General features: G+C 34.8%; 1 pseudogene; it reads left to right on the top strand.

Annotated features, from left to right (window-relative positions):
* The first annotated feature begins 6,042 nt into the window (after positions 1-6,042).
* LOC149161694 (uncharacterized) overlaps positions 6,043-20,963 on the top strand; it is a 28,847-nt pseudogene continuing 13,926 nt past the window's right edge.

Genomic DNA, 20,963 nt, shown 5'->3' with positions numbered 1-20,963 from the left:
ATTATTTTTCATGTTTCTTTTGTTAATTGCAATTATTTTTCAATCATCCAACTAGGTGTGTACAAGAACATAAAAGACTAATTAAGTTTGGCTTCCTCTGTGATCACAATTTTGTTGTGGCTTCCTCTGTGATCACAATTTTGTTGGGCATGTTTTGTGATTTGCGTTGCAGGTATGGGGAAAAATAGTGATATTGGAATCTTGACCATGCACCCATGGGGTACATCTCTCTCTTTTATGATTACTTGGAAGAGCTCCAAACTAGGCCCTTACCTAAGCAAAGAAGCCCAATTCCAATGAAATCAAAGTAGTCCAATTCTAGTGAAATCCTCAGAGACGTTATTTAATAGACTTCTTGAGCACTATGCCGCATATTCAAATGGGCTTAAAATTTCTATGAGAAATAATTGCATTAAAACGGTGACTCCCCATTCCCAGAAACACTAAAAGCCAACCAAATGGAGAATCTGTTTTCACTGGCTTCTTCAAGTCTTTTATTATCTCAGGCTATGTGAAGCCAGACACACATTGAAAATACTACACAACAAGCTGAATCCTATTGTAATTTGTACCATCTCTCCATGTATTGATTGCCTTCTCATAGAACATCCTATTGCTAAAACTCACAATACAGAGATCACCGTGCCTAAGACTCATTTAGAATTGGCTATCCCGACTTCGTTCAGGAATAACATTTTCAGGAAATATGCAGATAAATATTTTGTTGGAATTGGTGTCAGAGCTAATAGACTATTACTCCTTGTCTATGTAGGTAAGGGTAACCTGTCAGCTCAAGCATCAGCTCCATAATATATAATTCTTGATGTATTATTTGTTGATGAAGTATAAGATGAATTTTCCAAAAATGAAAGGAAGGCACGCTTAAAATTAACATGCCTAGAGATTTTGGAATGCAATATAAGCTCTAGCACATATTGATGAGTCTGAAACCACTGCTTATAAAAATTTTCAATGGGTTTCCCCATTCCTCCTTTGGTAAAATAATCACTAGGACTGGGCCATGGAATCAGGCTGTGGCATTGCTCTACCAATTCTGCATTGAATATTTTGGGCAGATCATATACATATATTTTCCTTGCTTTACATTGTTTCTGGCTTGGATCCTTGATGCCTGCAAGCATTGAAGCATACCTAAACGCCTCCATTTGCATTTTCACTGCATACAGAGAAAATGTAACGTTATTTGCATTAGTTTTCTTCTTTCCCATTATGGCCCATTCACTAGATCCATTTTCAAATTTCTCCTGCGATGAAATCTCAATATGGGTAGTTGGTCTCTCCCATTTTAGAGCCACTAATCCATGCCCATTAACAAACTCATTTAGCAATGGTGGTGCAACATTCAAGCCATGTTTCGCCACCTTGAGACCTTGAATCTCATGGTCACGAAAATTAAACTTGTCATCATGAAACAAAGTTTCTTGATTTGGGAAACGTGTAGTGCTGGTAGAAACACAATATACATTCAACGTGCAGTTGGAAAAACGGAGATGAAGAATAGATGCAGGTAACAGGTTTTTCATAACCCAAAGACATATAACAAGCATTAAGAACAATAGGGGCAACAACAACTATATTACAGCACCCATACACTTCATCCCGAATCCTGATCCTTCCACATTCTTGTTTCTCTTTCTTTGCTTCCCCATGGTTGTAGACCCATGGATCAGTGAATCACACACCACGTTTATTATAGCAAGGGTACCATCTTTATCTCACTGTCAAAACCATACCTTGAAGAGACAAACACCATGTCAATTCAATATAGGTTTCAACGCATGTTAACACTACTTAAAAACTATGACTGTTTGACGTTAGGAAAATGGATGCTTATTTCCATTTCTAAAGATTTAAACTGTAATGGGAATTATAACAACAACTTCCACTGACCCATTCTTTATGCTAGCAGTTCTCCATTTTTTATGTAGTATTTTAACTATTGCCCTAGCAAGAACAAAGGTAAGTGGAAGAGGAGATCGATTATTTTTTCCAATAAAACCTAATTGAAATTTGCATTGGGTTTTACTATTTTAATCTCTTCCTATAATTATTTCCTTTGTTATTACTGACATCTACCTATCCCATGGTATGACTTGCAGGATTGATCGGTGTTTGGCATTGCAGATTCTCTATTTTTGTTGGGTGCACATCGATACTCTGGCCCATTATACGCTTTCTATATGGCTTTAGATATACAATTTTGATAGTTTGTATCTGTTGAATGTTGTAGCAGTTAGTATTTGTATATACTTAGAATGTCGAACATGGAGACAGTTGAAAAGGGATATTTTGGATATTTTGAACATCAAATTATGTACTAGTTTTTCAAAATAATAAAAAATGCATTGATTTTTCTTTCCTAATAAAAAAGCCTCCTCTTTTAACTAAGAATATGTGATAATCCAACAAATATTGGCCAATAGTATGGGAATCTATGGGTTAAGGCTATGAACACACTGAGAAGTGATGCATGATGCTAAACCCTATGATGTAGACTGAATAAACTCCTAATCATGTGGATGATTGAATGACATGCATGAGGCTCAACCCTAGGATATAACCTTAATAAGCTCCTAATCATATGAATGATTGAATGGCATGGGCACCAAAACATAGAAGGGTCACCATGCTAGGGAACTAATGAAAGGAAGGCTGTATGTCTAGGTAGATGATAAATGCTAAATATCAATGGGTTAATTTATCTACATAAGCAAGGGTGGTCATATAAGAAGGGGAAAGAAAGGGAAATACAACATTCTCAAGAGAGATATGTTATGCTAAACACCATTTAAAGAAATATAACTGAAGAGGATCACTTTTGATAGCGAGATAAGGGCATGTATGCAGAATTCCTAAATGGAAGTAAGTCAATCAATATTGATGTGTAGATTTTCTTAAGAAAATAAAAATAATGCATATATATTTGAATTAGTAATGTTACCTACTTGAATGACCCCATGAGTAAAGGCTCCCTGAAGAAGTTTCAAAGCAAAACAATCTAAGAATGGCATTTTGAAGGGCTTGGAAATAATGACATAGGCAGCTTATGAATTATAGTTTGTATGAGTATGTACAAGGAAAAATAAAAAAGAAGGGTTTCTTTAAAAAGACTAAATCTCAAAATTCAAATTCACTTTTGCATACTAAATTTGAAGAGGAGGAGGTAGTCCCACATCTTTATATGTTCATCATAGACATATTAAATATGGGAATTTTAGTTAGTTAGTCTAAAGGCATGTATATCAAAAACTTCATCTTCAAGAATAAGTGTATGCTCAATAGGATGTACCGAACCCCACCAATTAAAATATTAATAATAAAGAGAAATATTATGCTACTAAAAATTTGACTTCATCATGGACATGCAATTAGGTTTGATATGGACCACATTTTCCATTTGTATTTGAAGGTATCACATGTGAATTTCCTAGAGGAGAGAAGATTGTGATAATTGAACGGACTCGTAGTGGCGAATTCACACTTCAAGTACTAATTCATATTGTAGAACCCACAAGAGGGAGAATTTTCATGGATGGAGTTGACATCTCAAAGATTGGACTCCATGATTTAAGATACAAACTAAGAATTATCCCACAATACTAAATATTATTTGAAGGAACTATGTAAAGCAATCTGTACCCACTCGAAGAACATTCTGACAATAAAATTTGGGAGGTAAGTCTTATTAAAATGAATGAGTTTTGATTTCCATGGTATGTCAGAGGCTCTTAGAAATATAACTTATCATTTTGCAAGATTGAAACATTTCACTTTTTTTCGAGATCAAACCTAAATAAGCTTGCCACAAGAAGCCACTGGGGTTGGTGAAAACATGTCATCATTCTAGCTCTCACCAGATTCCATTCTTCTCTTTTTAAACAGTGTCCTCTCCTATATTATGTGGTTCTCTATGCTACTCTTTCCTATGCTCTTGCCTTACGACGTTCCCATTGCAACATGTGGAGCAATTGCTAGTTTAGCTAACATTGATCAATATAGGTTATAATTTACTATGCAAATTTTCCCATAACATAATTTTTAATTTGACTAATAGAGACTAAGTTGTTCTGTAACACTTATTAATGATTCGATTTGAGTCTTATTTTAGATTTAGCATTAATATTTTTAAGATTGTTTAATTTATAGTTAGCAATAACCTTTTTCACATTGATTAAATTATTAGGTTTACAAGTTTCTATGTTTTTTTAATATATAAAAACATGTTTCAAAGTTCTAAGTGATGATGAATTTTAAATTATTAAATATTGAATGTATTTATGGTATGAATTTTGGTTGTTGCTGAGTTAGACAAAATATAATGAATAGTTAAAATGACTATATATATTTTTCCACAAGATAATTATTTACTTATAATAAAATATAAGGAGATTTCAATATTATAAAAAGCGAGTTTATGTTGTTAAGGCGATTTAAGAAAACTTTTTTTTGTAAGCTGAGGTATGATTCTATTAATATAAAAATACGAAAACTATGTATAGATACAAATACATGACACCACCTGCCCAGAAGAGAAACCACGTGGCCTTCAAAAAGATATAATCCCCATCAAAAAAGAAGTGTTCAGTGTGTCTAACGAGAGCTAAAAACCTGCTATTCTACCTTAAAGCATACTATGCTTACTATACTTGACATTAAACTATGCTCGCAGAGATAGCAAAAATACAGAAAAAGTCATATAAAAACCTCCATACGCTACTGCTTCATGGCCTCTGTCTGGACAACCGTTCAGTCTTAACTATACCAGCATCGTGGAGCATCTGGACCAGCTTGTCCATCTTGCTGTCCTGCATCATGAGAGTTATTTGGAGATTCTTCAATTCTTTCTTCAGATTTTCTTGGGCAAGCTCCACCATTTCAGCTGCTACCTGTTCCATTGATTTAGCAAGCAACCGCTTCATGCCCCAATATACGTGCAGAGACTGTTTGTAAAGGGACATCCTCCCTCTGGTGTGACCCGGGTCGGGCAGATAATGCTCCCAGTCTACCATCTCATCTGCCGACTGGTCCTGCAACGCCTCTTCCTCCAGATGATCTATAATCCTCCGCACATTGGGATGGGTTTCCTTCACATAAGCGTTCTCAGCTTCCCACAATTTACGCCGCATATCCTTCTTGCCTCGTGTTCTGCTAGGAACTCTAGCACTACCACCTTCCTCATACGCATTGTTGCGAGCTCGGTTCGACCCACGGCCTCGTGCTACACCGCGACCCCTTCGTCCCCGACCTCGACCGCGGCCGCCGTGAACCTCCTCGTCATCATCTTCCTCTGGGCTGCCATCATCCTCCACAGCATCATCTTCTGGGCCGGGGTGCCTCATCCACTTACCGACTTTACCTCCCGAGGTCGGCCTTGGCATCTCCTCTGCGTAATACTCATCCGACTCCTCAGAGATGTCCACATGGTCAAGTTACCAGCTTTTTTTGGGCTCTAAGTTTATGAGATCCCACGTTTTTTCCATTATAATCATCTCTAATATAATCTATTTAAATACAGAGAAACTCCATGTTAATTGGTCATGGTGATGAGTGGAATACTAAAACTATCTGTTTAGACATCACTACTTCTCTCGATGTTCAACTAAAAATAATATATACATATACACATCAATATATACATTGTTTTCATAAAATCTTCACAAAATTATTAACTTTATAAAAAAATAACTTTCAACGTATCAATTAATTAATTAGCATCCACTAATTTTAGCCTGTATTATTATAATATTATATTACTATAATAATATTATATATTATATTATATAATTAATACTAATGAGTTAACTATGTAATATAATAATTTAATGCTTTGCAAAATATTGAACACTATAGCGGATGTCTTGTACCAAATCATTTTCACAAAATTAAAGCTTCAGATTATAAGTGTGTCTTGAAAAAGACAACTATGGAGTGGCTTCGTGTGGCTGATGATATTAGACACAATATTATTTTTGTATTAAAGGTAAAGAAAGTATAAAGTAGGTTTTACTGTACAAATTAATAATGGAGTACGTTTGTCATTATTACAAATAAGAGATGAAATATTTGAATCAATAGTGTTAGTTTCGGATAAATGAATTTAAATATGGCTTAAAAATAATAAATTTTACTTGATAGTGTTAAAGTTTAAGTAAGTTTTAATTTTTGTTTGTCAAAAAGAAACTAATAAATAATCAATACAAAACACAATATAATATTTATAATATAATATATATTAGTAATAGTGCACATAATATAAGTAATCAATACAAAACACAATATAATATTTATTAGTAATAGTGCACATAATATAGTTTGGTGTACATTTCAGTGGATTTTTTTTAATTTGCAATGCATTTGAAATATATTGTTTGGATACTCATAATACTTTATAATGGATGGTCATAATAATACTTTGTGGTGGATTTTTTACTGTACAGTAGATGTTGGTATTTATTCATATGCAGACAAGCTCCTTTATCTATTTTTTTTTCCTTTTTTTAATTTTTATTTGAAAAAATAATGATGAGCACTCACCACATATATCAAAACTTCAAAAAAAAAAAAAAAAAAGGGAAGATCTTTATGAACATTTTGATTCAATAGAAAAATGGAAAGAGAAGAAGAAATATAACATAAAATACAACTACTTACAATGATTGAAAACAAATTCGAATTATGAAAAAATAAAATATTAAAGTTCGAGATTGAGTCAAAAATGATAAAAGATAGTATACAAGAAATTGAAAAGTAAAAATAAACATTGATTGAAGAGAATTACACCTTGAGAGATGATAATAAAGAATAAAATAAAAAACAAAAAAATAATATGGTCCTAAGTAGTATAGATAATAAATTAGACATCAAACCCATCTAGAGGAAATGAACAAGTTAATTGATCATAAGTGCAATAAAAGGGCCTTGAATCTTGTAATTGTGTTTATAAAAGAATAGAACTAAGAGAACGTGTTAGAAACAATGAAAGAACTAAAAGAAAAGTCACATGTTGAAATGACTTATCTCATAGTAGTAAGAAGGATGGGAAAGATACATAATGATAGACTAATCCATGTTAGGCTAAGTTGTAGTGACCACTAATTTTCCATACCCACTAAATCTCCAAGCCTAGATGAAACATAAATCTTCATAAATTAGGACCTTATCCCTATAAATCAAGTTGAACTAAGAAGTTCAAAAGATAAAGGAAGCTAGAGAAGAAACAAAATGGAAATTCATTTGAAATAGGAAAGTTATTATTAGGGATGGAGACCAAAAGAAGAGTAATAAATAGGAATTTAGAACAGTTTGGATCCCCGGTTAGAATAGTCATGATTTTCCATGATGTAAATATCCTATGTTAATTGGGATCCTAAATAAAATTGATAATATCTTTTTAGTTGAAACATGAAAGAATGATGAGTCTAAGGTCTGTCACAAATATGTATTCATTTTATGGTAAACTTGGATCAAGAAATCTTCTCACAGAAGAATTAGAGGAACAGTTAGTTATATAAAAAAGAACATCTCTCCTCAAACTCAGTTTTATAAGATAAACTCCCTCATTTGACACATCTGGATTGAAATATAGAACATCTCTCCTCAAACTCAGTTTTATAAGATAAACTCCCTTATTTGACACATCTGGATTGAAATATATGACATTAACGCTAATATGATTTATATCACAATTTGTTATTTTGCACCTATCAACTATAAATTTTATAATAAAAATAACATGGATAAGAATTTCCCTTATAATTCCTTAGGAAAATATATTTACATTCATAAGTGTTATTTTATAAGAGTTTTCCTAGTAACACTATTGAAAATTTGTCGTCCTCAACCGGTGTCGTCTTTATCTTAATCCACAGAAGAAAAACATTAATAACCATAGAAAAATATTAATAACCATAAGATTAATTAGTGATAACCATAATAACATGTTTTAACTTTCAAACCTAGCCTACTATTGTTTCACACAACCATTATGGATGTTTAAATCCTATGCATTAATCGATGTTTCATGAACGCATTACATGTTACCTACCCTTTAATCATAGATTTTCTCAGGATCGATAAGAATTGAAAGCTAAACTAATTAGCATTCATGTTAAATAATGTACTCATTAAGATATAATAAATTATCAGAGTTTCAAATTGTCCTAGCCTTTGCAATTAGTGGTTTGGTGAAGTCGTTGATGTCCACGTACCATCTTGAATTGTAAAATGCCATTAATCTTGCACAAAGTATTGGTAATAAGAAATACGTCTAAATTTAGTAACAATTGGATGCTTTAATGGAATTTGAGATATTCGACTACTTGGGTACTCAAACAAGGAGGTGTGCCACTAAAATAAAGTAATTTGTTCTTCGTCCACAATTCATTTGCATGGAAATATCTGCAGACTACTTGTCGTCTTACATGGAGTTGCCATCCCCTTTCCCTTTCTCTACCCACCGGCAAGTTTCTCTACTGGGATTAATTTTGCTTCTGGAGGTAGTCGATTGTTGGATTCCACAGGACAAGGATTGTTGAGTTCCCCTTCATGTCTTTAGGATCACATTTGGAAAATATTGCTTCTAGAGGTAACTAACTATTGGATTCCAGAGGACATAGGACAAGGATTGGTGAGTTCCCCTTCATGTCTTGAGGATCACTTTTGGAAAATATGTATTTCTTACTTTAAAAATGGAATTATTCTATTTCTTAAACGTTAATATATGGTTTGGCAAGAAAAGTTTTTGATTTAGAATTTATCCATCTTCCACTCCTGCAGAATATTGTTTCATTCAGTCATAAAAAAAAATGGAAATTTACACAGTATGCTTGTATTCTTCAACATTGGTGAAGAAGAATGGAAGTATTGCAGTTGAGTCTTACCTATCCAAGTCGTTATACTACATTTTTAATGGAGCCAATCACATTGTTAGATACATGGTTTTCTCTGAAAATGATTCTGCCTACTCTAATGTTTCAAAGGGAAACATTGCAAAATGGTCAAGAGTTTTCTATAGCACCCCAACTACGGAATGAATCGAAACTGTGTGAATCATCTTACCCTTCCCATGGTAACTGTGATTTCCAAACGTTGCATTATGTTCTCCTCGAGCTCTGCGAGGTGGGTTTGAGAGCTCAATGGAGATGCCAGTTGGGTCTCATGCAAGGGAGGTTCTTACTAAACATAGACTCATGCAAACTATGACTTAGCTTTTAGGTTTTCTTAGCTTTTAGCTATTTTAGTTTTTCTACAATAAAAAAAAAAGTGAACTACTAATCTTGAATTCACTTAACTCATCTATATACTTAACTCATCTATATGCACGCATATCAGTAGAATTATATCCAATACTCTCTCTTAATTATGATCCCTAGACATAAATACCATTACGACTGAGCTATGCCTCCTCGTCTAAGTTTCGACTAGGATTATATAGTAAAATTAACTCAATTTTTTTTTTAACTCTTTGCATGAGTGGTTTTCTATTCCTCATTCTCTAATTTCTGAAATCTCTGACTAGTTTCAGTTTTATCCTTGTTATTATGTTGAATGTTGCAAATTTGAATTTCTTTTATGTTTTTCCTTTTTTGGTTGAAGTTGCAACCTTTTCATTGTTTCATTTTTGTTCATTAACATTCTAAAAAAACACTTCAGGCTATCCACGCTTATCCTCTTCACCTTCTTCAAAACATTGTTTTTATATGGATTGCTACCACATGTAACACTTTTCTGCTTGGTCTTCATACTCATGTATTTGCTAATTCAATTGTTACCACAGAAGTCCATGATAATATTTTATCTCTTCCTGGATCTATTGCTAAAAAAATCTTCTCAGCATTTCCTTCAATTTCTACAAGGCTCTCCATGTCTTCTTCATCTTCACTTTTAGTTATAGTTGGAAGTGGATTGTTGTCCTACAAATTTTCATTCTCAAAAAACTTGTTAAAAACATTTAAAACATCATTACAGTAATCCGTTTCTCTATGCTCTTCTTAGAGAGTTTTATCAAAAAAATCATATTTTCTCTACTGCTGCACAACTGTCATCCACTTGGTTTTCACATGCAAGTGGGCTTCCCTTACCAACAAAAACTCATTAATCAGATGTTTCAGCTTCATCATCTACAACCACTCTTTATTTGTTAAGTGATCTTCATCAAATTTAACATCCTTTGATTTAGAGAGGTCACCTTCATCAATCTCACCGGAGGAATCTACCATATCATTCACTACTTCAATGACAACTTCCCAATCATCGACAAAGTTAGTTACTGGATTTACTGAATCATAATTCTTCCCTTTTAGAACATGCGGTGGAATACTTGTTTTAAAAGCCTTCATGCTGGAAATTTTTTATATCTCAATGCTCTTTGCTTTCAGATACGTCATTAAATGTGCATGAACTCTAGTACTGGATCGACATACGTTTCCCTCGTAAAAAAACCTCCCCCTCAGAGAAATTATTTTTCTTATTTTTCCTTTAATGATCATTGTCGAACCTCTTACGGATCTTCAAGGTTCCCGCTTCGCCTTTGAATTACGTTGTTTGAAACTTACCTTTGCTCTTACGCCAATCTGTTGATTAGGCAGAGATGAAATTCACAAAACATAAATTTGGTACTTTCAAGAAACCATAGTTACTTCTCAATATTCCATTGAATCTTCAACTTAAACTAATTTTAAATACAGTGAGCTTCACCCGAGCTCCCACACTTCAACTTTGCTTCACCTCACTCCATTACAACTGATTCCAGGGTGTGTATATAAAGACTAGACTTGTTAAACATTGACTTAGCTTTTAGCTCTTCTTCATTTTTGACTTTCTTAACTTTTCTGTACAAAGTGTAAATTTCTAATCTAGATTTCACTTAACTTATCTATATGCATGCATGACACGAGTAATTATGTCCAAGAAGGCTAATCATTTTTATTGAAATCTTCCCATATAATTCAATGTTTACGGAAAGGAAATAATGAGTGAACATGTTTGGTTGAAAGTTTGAGTATAAATTTTTACATAAAGTTTCATTTATATGAATTGATGATCTATATTAATTTTTTTTTTTTTTAACCAGAGTTTAAACACCAAAAGGAGCTGTAATAGGGAAGATTGCGCTTTAAATGTCAAAAAAATTGGATACATATGAAATTTCATTGATTTGAATCAATAAATAATAAAATATAGGTATTTTTTGCTCTATGTCAAAACGATATCTTTTGTTATTCATATAGAATTAAAAAAAATATAAAGATGTTGTAACAGTTTTGATTTTTACAGCAATATAATAACATTCAATTTGTTGTATGACACTAGTTTACAGGATTATAACAACCTTCTTTACATTATAAGAACATTTCTTTTTGGCTGAGACTCTGACTTACATACTTATATAGTTCAGACTTGCTTGCATTCAGCTAAAGCGTATTTTTGAAAAATCACCAAAAAATTCATCTTGAGAAAACAATTATACAACCACCGAAAAATTCATCTTGAGAAAACAATTATACAACCAGGAATGATAGTCACCTGAAAATCTGGAAGTTACAAGGATATAGAGAATGATATATTTGTCAAGAACTAAATTGTCTCAAAACACTGACCATAAATCTGTTTGATGTCCTGTGAGAATAGCATTATACCTGGAAGAGAACGGCGGATTAGAGAAATTGTGCTAATTGAAGAGAGCGAGTTTCAGTAATAAAGTTTCCTTCCGATTCCTGTAATGATATGTAAGCATGTTCAAGAGAACGGCGGATTAGAGAAATTGTGCTAATTGAAGAGAGCGAGTTTCAGTAATAAAGTTTCCTTCCGATTCCTGTAATGATATGTAAGCATGTTCAAGAGAGGAAGGTCTTTTTGATAGATTATCTGTTACATTGTTAAATTTTTGATAGATATGCCACAGAGGATTTACTCAATAAACCTCTGACCTATCACATGCGTTTGTGACATATTAAACAATACCTTTAATTTGACTATATATTGGAAAATTTTCCTAAAAAACATATTATTTAAACCTCTACCAATACAAACCCAATACACCTTCCTAATTTAAAAAACACCTACTTCCACTAATATTGTAGGTATCGACTTTTTCATTAACATTTTTTATACCCTTTTATATTTTTTCATTAACTTTGAGCTCCATTTTATATACCTACCAATATAAAAATCCTCTACTTCCATATATCCCTCAATATATTATACCATTTTTTCTCAATATATATCTCCTAATATAAACCCATGTAGTATAATATTTATCCATAAATAAAACCCTCGTTAGATATATCTGAAAGAGATGGCTTGAAAGTACTATTTCAATTGTAATATTTTGTTTTTCCAACTTTATAAGTTTAGGACATCCCGGTGAAAATGCTCTCTCAATTCTAATATTCTGTTTTTCCGAACTTATAATTTTAGGACATCCAGTTGCGCTTGGGCTGCTAACCCATCAATGAGACATTTTGAATTACAAAGAAATTGAATGTTGTTTATATTTTTGTGCTTTGACAAATAATAATCAGTTCAGCTTTGGTGTTCGTCCGGACCAATTCCAATTTTGAAACATATGCATTTCGAATTTCTTAACTTTACCATCCCTCCGCCTACACAAAAGTTGTTTTGAACAACTTAAAAATATCATACCGGAAGATTAAAATTTAGTTATTATAATTTTAATTTGTTTAACTATAATTTTAGGGAAATTTTATTCTTGTTATTTGCACTGTATATTATTTAGTAACTGAATGAATAAATAAATTTATTGTGAACAAAATGTTGAAATAATTAGTATTTTTTAAGGTATATTTTTAAAAAATTAATACAATTTTTTTGGGGAAAAATTTGCTCTTTATTATCCCTGTGAGGATATATAACTTATTCAGTTTTTCATTGATTTAATAATTAAGTCCTTTGTACAAAAAATAATAAAATTTATGTAAAATTTAATATTATGAAATGAAATTTATCATTTTTAAATAAAATTTAAATTAATTTATCTTAAATATTTTTGGTTAAAATATTTCACTTATTATTAGATAATAATAATTTCAATATATTACATTATTAATTACTATTTTACTATCCACATTATTTTTATTATTTATTACTTTTCCTCATTTGTCATGCGCAAAAATCTAAAGGAAAGACGAAGCTATTTATTCCATAAAAGATTTGGCTTACTAATTTGAGAAATGAAAATCACTATCAATATATCTTTGAAAGAATCGTTACAGCTTTGATGTGCGAAATTATGTAAATGGAGTGGTGGACCTTGCGTGGCTGAGGAATCAATATCTTGTCGCATACAACCGACCATCTAATAAACCTTATAAACTCCACACGAATTAATGATTGATTTCACAATAAAACTTCATGAAAATGACAAGAAAAAGGTTGCGCGGCTAAATCAAATAATGATTATTTATTTGTTTTTTATTCCAATTAAATTTTGAATATTAATTTGTTTATTTATAATTAACTAAAAATGATAGCTATTATTATTTTTATATATAAATATATTAAATTAATAAATAATTAAAAAATTATTAAAAATCTTTATTATTTTTTATTTTAATTTTAGACCGGCTGATAGATACTCGTTACTATATAGTTTATTTATATTTATTGATGATTGGGTCGATATTTTGTTATTTAATGGCCGTGAAATAATTAAGATATGAACAGTTCTAGTCTTCGAAGGTGGGTGACTCTAACATTGTTTATTTCTTTTCGCACTGAAAGTAACACAAAGATCGATTCACACGGAGGTGAAGTGCATGACACATGCTGCCATGATTTGCGGAATGTATGTGCTCGGAATAATTTTAAGCGTTGTTGCCTACGGGTAGGTGCCTGCTTTTTGACGCTGCCGTTTTTCCCTTCATTTCCATGCAAAGTCGTCTGAATGGTAAAACGTGCCCCCAACCATAAGTGAAGTTGGAAATCTTAATTCAACGAAGCAGTTACATGATAATTACGCTACAACAGCGCGATATTTTTTCAACAAAAGACATGGAATTTTCTCAAGGTTTATGCAAAAGTCTTGTGAAGGACATTGGTCTATTGCAAAAAGAGCTCTAAGGTACTTGAAGGGAACTCAATACTCTGAAATCAAGTATATGCAGGTGGACGACATCATTTTGATTTGATACTCTCATTTAGACTTCGATGGAGACAAAGAAACTGGGGTATCTACTTCAGGATATGTTATGAGTCTTGGATCAGGAGCTGTCTCATGGAGATCATGCAAACAATCAGTTCCAACAGATCGCATAACAGAAGTAGAATACGTGGCAGCAGCTGAGGCAACAAAAGAAATTGTGTGGCTCAGGAAGATTCTTGAATATTTGCAGGTAAAACAAGTACAATCAATTCCACTCATGATTGACAATACTTCTACAATAAAGTTGGCTAAGAACCCAAAGTTCCATGATCAAACGAAGCACATCAATACTAAATATCATCTGATTCGACATCATGTTGGGGCCAAGACAATCCATCTCCGTCATTTTTCCACTAATGCGCAAATTGTAGAAATCTTCACTAAAGCACTTGGAAGAGAAAAGCTTGAACAATTCAAAATGATGCTTGGATTCACCAACATCCCTTCAAATTGTGGGGGGGTGGAGGGAATATTGCAACCTAATCATCAGGATTGGGTGAATAATTACAATTGATGTAAATAAATAATAAGAAATATGAACAGTCATCGGGAGATGATGTAAGGACCCAATTCCTACTATTTCAGCCTTTGTCTATTATTAACTGACAAATCTATTTCCTCTAGATTTAAAAGTTATAAAAGGAGCTTGCTGACCTTCTTACATAGCTTTAAACATTTAACATCTTATCATTTTATCATAAGCAACATAAATTAAGGTGAACATTTCATTGATATCAACTTAACAAGAGTAGTCCATGGAGAATTACCTATTCCGGTGGTTGATGATGATACCTTTGTCTTGTTGCTCCAGTTGAACGCTCCTTCTCACCGACCCATCCAGATTTATCTCCCAGCCAACTAGGATATAAATTCCTAGCCCAGGAAACCTCCACAGGTTCCGTAGCCCTCCGTGCCCAAGTCCAACCAGATATAATGTGTCCTCAAGAAGAATGTGCAAAACAAGATAATAATACTTTCCTCCTCTCAAACCCAAGAAACTTCCACAGGTTTCCAAGGTCTCCAAAAACACAAGAAGTCCAAACAATCACAAGCAACGCCCCCCCACAATCATAAGCCAGACCTCAACCTTTTCCCTTTCTTCCTTCCCCCTTCCCTTTTTATACCTTACTTCCCTTCTCCATCTCAACCACCTCTCATTAATGTCATTAACTTCTCGTCCATCCTTACAGTTGACTTCTCTTCTCCCAAGTAAACTAGGAGTGCATTTAGAAATGTGACATGAATATAAAATTGAGAATTTAATGGGAAAGGATCATGACTTCTCCCAAGTAAATCTGAAAAGTACATTTGGGAATGTGAGGTGAATATATATATATAGATATATAGATATATAGATATATATAGATAATTAAATGGAGAGGACTATGTCTTCTCCCAAGTAAATGTGAGGGTACATTGGGGAATGTGAGATGTAATTACATGGAGAGGACCATGTCTTCTCCTTAGTAAATGTGAGGGTACATTGGGTAATGTGAAATGAATATATATATAGATAATGAGTTGGAGAGGACTATGTCTTCTCCCAAGTAAATGTGAGGGTACATTGGAGAATGTGAGATGTAATTACATGGAGAGGACCATGTCTTCTCCTTAGTAAATGTGAGGGTACATTGGGTAATGTGAAATGAATATATATATTGATAATGAGTTGGAGAGGACTATGTCTTCTCCCAAGTAAATGTGAGGGTACATTGGGGAATGTAAAATGAATACATATATTTTGAAATAATGGAAGGAGACCATATCCTTCTTAATATTCAGTTTAAGAAGGTAAGTGGGGAATTTGAATAATGGAAATCATGAATTTTATATTAGACCAATATTTCTCAATATTTTCATATAATGTAAACATTAACAAAATTTGTAGGATAAGATTTAAGTGGGGCATTACATACAACCCTCCTTCAGAAAACTTTGTCCCGAAGTTAGAATGAAAAGATGCAAGGAGTTTGAAAGCATAACAACCGGAGAGAGTTATAGCAATAAAATCGGATAAGTTCGACAATGACATTTCTTCCCATCAAGAGTCTCCAACTGATATATATCCTTCTATCCACCCTGGCCTACTTCCATTCCCACCCTATCCGTCCTCTGTTGCTTTATCAGTGGCAGCGACCATACTAACCACTGATAAAATCGACATGGTAGGAGTGTCAAATACATCGACTTAACTTCCCCAGCAGGAAACTGGCAATCGCCATCACACGTCTAGGGGAGCGTGCCCACCACTGCCCTCCCACAATTCCAGGTTTCAGAGGATACACGGTGGGAAATGCCTCCATGCCTCCTGCAGAGCTAGGGTCAATACCCTAATACAGACCACACTATAGAGCTGGTTGGACTTGTCATCGAATAATCCAGTCAGGTCGTCTTGCCACCTGTCATTTGCATTTTTCTCGTGTCATAAGAGTGCATATCAAGTAGATACCAAATGAAGTAAAATAATGTACATTATACCTTCCTCATGAGATGTCTCATCCTTCCCTCTTGGCTATCACATAGTTCCTTTTCCCCTGTGGGTTAGTTCTCATTCATGCATTTATATAACAACATGACATATAATCATCACATTACTAAGTCTAGTATCCATGTGTCAATCTAGGAATTCTCGCTAAGTCATTCGTTTAAATATATCATATCCACTTTGAGCTATATATGAATAATTCTGATTAGTTACACACTAGATAATCCATCACTAAGTGAGTCACACATGTAGTCCATATATCAACCATTTCTATCATCAATATCAAATTTATCAACTGAGTCATATGAGTAGTTTTATGTGTCAAACCAAATGCATCAATATTACATAATGTTCATAAATGAATAACATGGAAATAGAATCTTAACATAGGTAGCTATCTAAAATCAAAATAGGCATCACAGATGCTCAAAAAGTGAGGGGTAGTCATGACGCATAGTCTCTGCATCCTCCCAGGTAGCAGATCCTGGGCTATACTTGTCCTGCTGGACCTTAACTTGGTCCACCGTGCGACGTCTGAGATGTCGAACCCTACGGTCCAATATAAGTAATGGTTCTACCATTACGGTTCCCATGTCCGAGACCTGCAAGTCCTGCCAATCCAATTTGTGAGATTCATCAGAAACATAATGTCATAAAACAGACACATGAAAAACATCATGAGTTTTATGTAAATGGGGCGGCAGTACAAGAGGATAGGCAACTAGTCCAATCTTCTCTTTAATCCTAAAAGGCCCTACGAATCGAGGTGACAATTTCGTCCCCTTCCCAAACCGGATGGTGCTTTTGTTGGGTCGGATACGAATAAAAACTTGGTCCCCTACTTCATAACTGCGATCAATCCTATGTTAATTAGCATAACTCTTCTGTCTATCCTGTGCTTCCTTTAACCTTTGCCGAACCTGCTTTATTTGTTCCTCCATTTCTTGAACTAATTCTCAGGCAACTATCACTCGGTCCTCCAACTTTTCCCAACTCAACGGCATCCTGTAAGGTCTTCCATATAGAGCTTGATAAGGAGGCATCCTGATTGAACTATGATAATTGTTATTATAGGCAAACTCTACCAATGGTAAGTACTTTTCCCACTGAGTCTAATTATCCATGACGTCCATCCTAAGCATGTCCTCCAGAACCTGATTTACTCTTTCAGTCTGCCCATCTATTTCTGGATGATATGCAGTGCTTAGGTTTAACTGAGTTCCCAGTGCTGACTGCAAACTTGTCCAAAACCTAGATGTAAATCGGGAGTCTCTATCAGAAATGATCTTTGTGGGCAATCCGTGCAGTCGGATAACTTCATTGACAAACACTTGCGCCACATCCATAACATCGTAAGTGTCTCTTACTGGGATGAAATGGGCACTTTTGGTCAATTTATCCACTATAACCAATATAGCATTGTGCCTCTGGGAAGTGAGTGGCAAACCCACCACAAAATCCATGGAAATTACTTCCCATTTAGATGTAGGGATGTCATGAGGTTGTAGGAGTCCTGCTGGATGGTGACGATCAACCTTCACTTGCTGACATTCAAGACATTTGGCGACAAACTCGACTATGTCATGCTTCATCCCTGCCCAAAAGAAGAGTTTCCTTGTGTCTGCATACATCTTCTTTACCCCGGGATGTGCACAATAGAGTGCTCTATGAGACTCTCTGAGGATGGTTTCTCTTATACCCCCTTCCTTAGGTACGTACATTCTCCCTTGGAATCTCAATAGCCCATCTAGTTCAAGGACATATCCTTCAAACTTTGGTTCTATTTGCTTCCAATTCTGGATAGCTGAGATGACTTTTAAATACCAACTATCTTCAAAAAGTTTCTCCAATATTTGCTCCCTTAAATTTACCTTTAAGGCTACTAGGGAGAAAGTTCGTGGCCTCCTGCTTAGTGCATCCGCCACTACATTCTCCTTTCCCTTGATGTATGAGATTTCAAAATCATACTCACTCATGAATTCGCTCCATTGCCTTTGTCTGGCGTTCAGATACCTTTGAGTGAAGAGATGCTTTAGGCTTTGATGATCTGTTCTTAACTCAAATATTCTCCCAATGAGGTAGTGTCTCCATAGCTTCAAGGCTAACATCACTACTGCCAATTCTAAGTCGTGGGTAGCATATAAATCTTCATGCTTCTTCAATTTTCTAGAAGCGTAAGCTATTACCTCGCCTTCTTGCATCAATACTGCACCCAATCCCTGTGCCAAAGCATTAGTGCAGATAGTGAAGTCTTTTCTCATGTCTGGTACTTGAAGGATTGGTGCACTAGTCAGTAACCTCTTCAGCTCTGTGAATGCAGTGCCACATTCATTTGTCCATTCATACCTAACCCCCTTTCCCTGTAATGTGGTGATGGGTTTTGCAATGCTTGAAAACCCTTCCACAAACCTGTGATAATACCTAGCTAGCCCCATAAAACTACGTACCTCATGGGCATTTTTTGGCACTGGCCAATCCATTATGGTCTTCACCTTTTCTGGGTCAACTGAAATCCCTTCTCCTGAAATGATGTGCCCAAGGTAATGGACTTTCTTCTGAAAGAAGGAACACTTTGACAATTTCCCATACAATTGATTTTCCCTTAAACGAGTCAATACTACCCTTAGGTGCTTTTCATGCTCCTTTTCATTCTTGGAATATATAACAATGTCATCAAGGAAGACTTGCACGAATTGGTCCAAATAATTTCTGAACACACCATTCATGAGGCTCATGAATACTGCTGGTGCATTGGTTAAACCTAATGGAACAACTACGAACTCATAGTGCCCAAACCGATTTTGAAATGCAGTTTTTGAGATGTCTTCCTCCTTTATCCTCAATTGGTGGTACCCAGATCATAGATCGATTTTTGAGAAGACCGCTGCCCCCTTCATTTGATCAAATAAGTCATCTATTCAAGGTATTGGGTACCTATTCTTTATCGTGGCTCTGTTTAAGTCTCTATAATCTATGCATAGCCGCAAGGAACCATCCTTCTTCTTGATGAAAATTACTGGTGCACCCCAAGGGGAAATACTAGGTCTGATCAATCCCAAGTCTAAGAGCTCCTTTAACTGCATCTGTAACTCACAAAGCTCTGGAGTTGTCATCCTATAGGGTGTCTTAGATATTGGTTCTGCACCTGGTTTCAGATCAATGGTGAAATCAATCTCTCTTATAGGAGGTAATCCAGGCAATTCCTCTGGAAAAACATCCTTGAATTCTGCCAAAACTGGATGTTGATCCAGGGAAGGTCCCTTCTGGTCACTTATAGTCTTGACCAAATACAATTTGCAACCTTGTCTGAGACAACGTTTTACCTTCATCATGGATATGAATCGTAGGGACACTCCCCTCTTGATTCCACAAATCTCAATTGGCCTACCTTCATCATCTAAATAGATCACCTTCTTCTTGAAACAGTCTACTAAAGCTCAATGAGCTTCTAGCCAGTCCATTCCAACAATTACATCATACGTTCCCAATTCTGTGACGTATGCCTTCAACTTAGTCATACACACCTCGAGGTTTACCTGACATTGGTCAACACTAGGCCCTACTGCTTGTTTTATTCCAGAAGCCATCTCAACTTGTTTAAAGTCATCATGCTCATAGGCTGCCAACCCACATTTTTCTAATGCAACTGGTGAAATGAAACTATCTGTAGCACCAGAGTCAAACAAAATTTTAACTTTTACTTTGTTTATCATACCTGAGGTTTCTACCACTGCAGACTAGTGTTCAACTTGCTGATTGTCAACTGCGGCATAGATTCGGTGGTGGCTACTTGCTCTCCCCATTGGTTCTTTTCCCTCTCTTCTGTTGTTACTAGTTCGAAACTCTGGGCAGTCCCGTTGGTAATGAGGTCCTCTGCATCCCCAACAAGTGATGCATGGTGGACCTTGAACCAAATGTTGTGGAGTTCTTTGGAAAGAGTTTCTTCCCCTGGAACCCCTACCCCCACTTGTTGTTCCTTGCCTATGACTTTGATCTATATGCGCCCTTGAAACTGTGGGTGAAGCTGCACTAGAAACCATTGAAATTCCTACTGTTGGTATTGTAGGTATAACCTTGTTTCCATATGGTGGTGGCCTTCGACTTCCCCCCCTTGGGAAGGTACGAGGGGCCTTCCCCATAAACCTTGTTTGACGTGGAAAGATGGCTCTGCCTTCACCTTTTAAGTCTAGGTGTTCTTCAACATAATGAGCTTGTTCTACAGCTTCTGCAACTAAGGATGGTTTCCACATCCGCACCATTGCCCTAATCTTAGGTCTCAATCCATACATAAAACGA

The sequence above is a fragment of the Pinus tabuliformis genome, chromosome 5_2 (genome assembly GCF_031772625.1).
Source record: "Pinus tabuliformis cultivar Carrire ecotype Pingquan chromosome 5_2, CPIR1, whole genome shotgun sequence".
NCBI lineage: Eukaryota > Viridiplantae > Streptophyta > Pinopsida > Pinales > Pinaceae > Pinus > Pinus tabuliformis.
The sequence above is the reverse complement of the archived record's forward strand: the minus strand, read 5'-3'. Positions and strand labels throughout refer to the sequence as shown.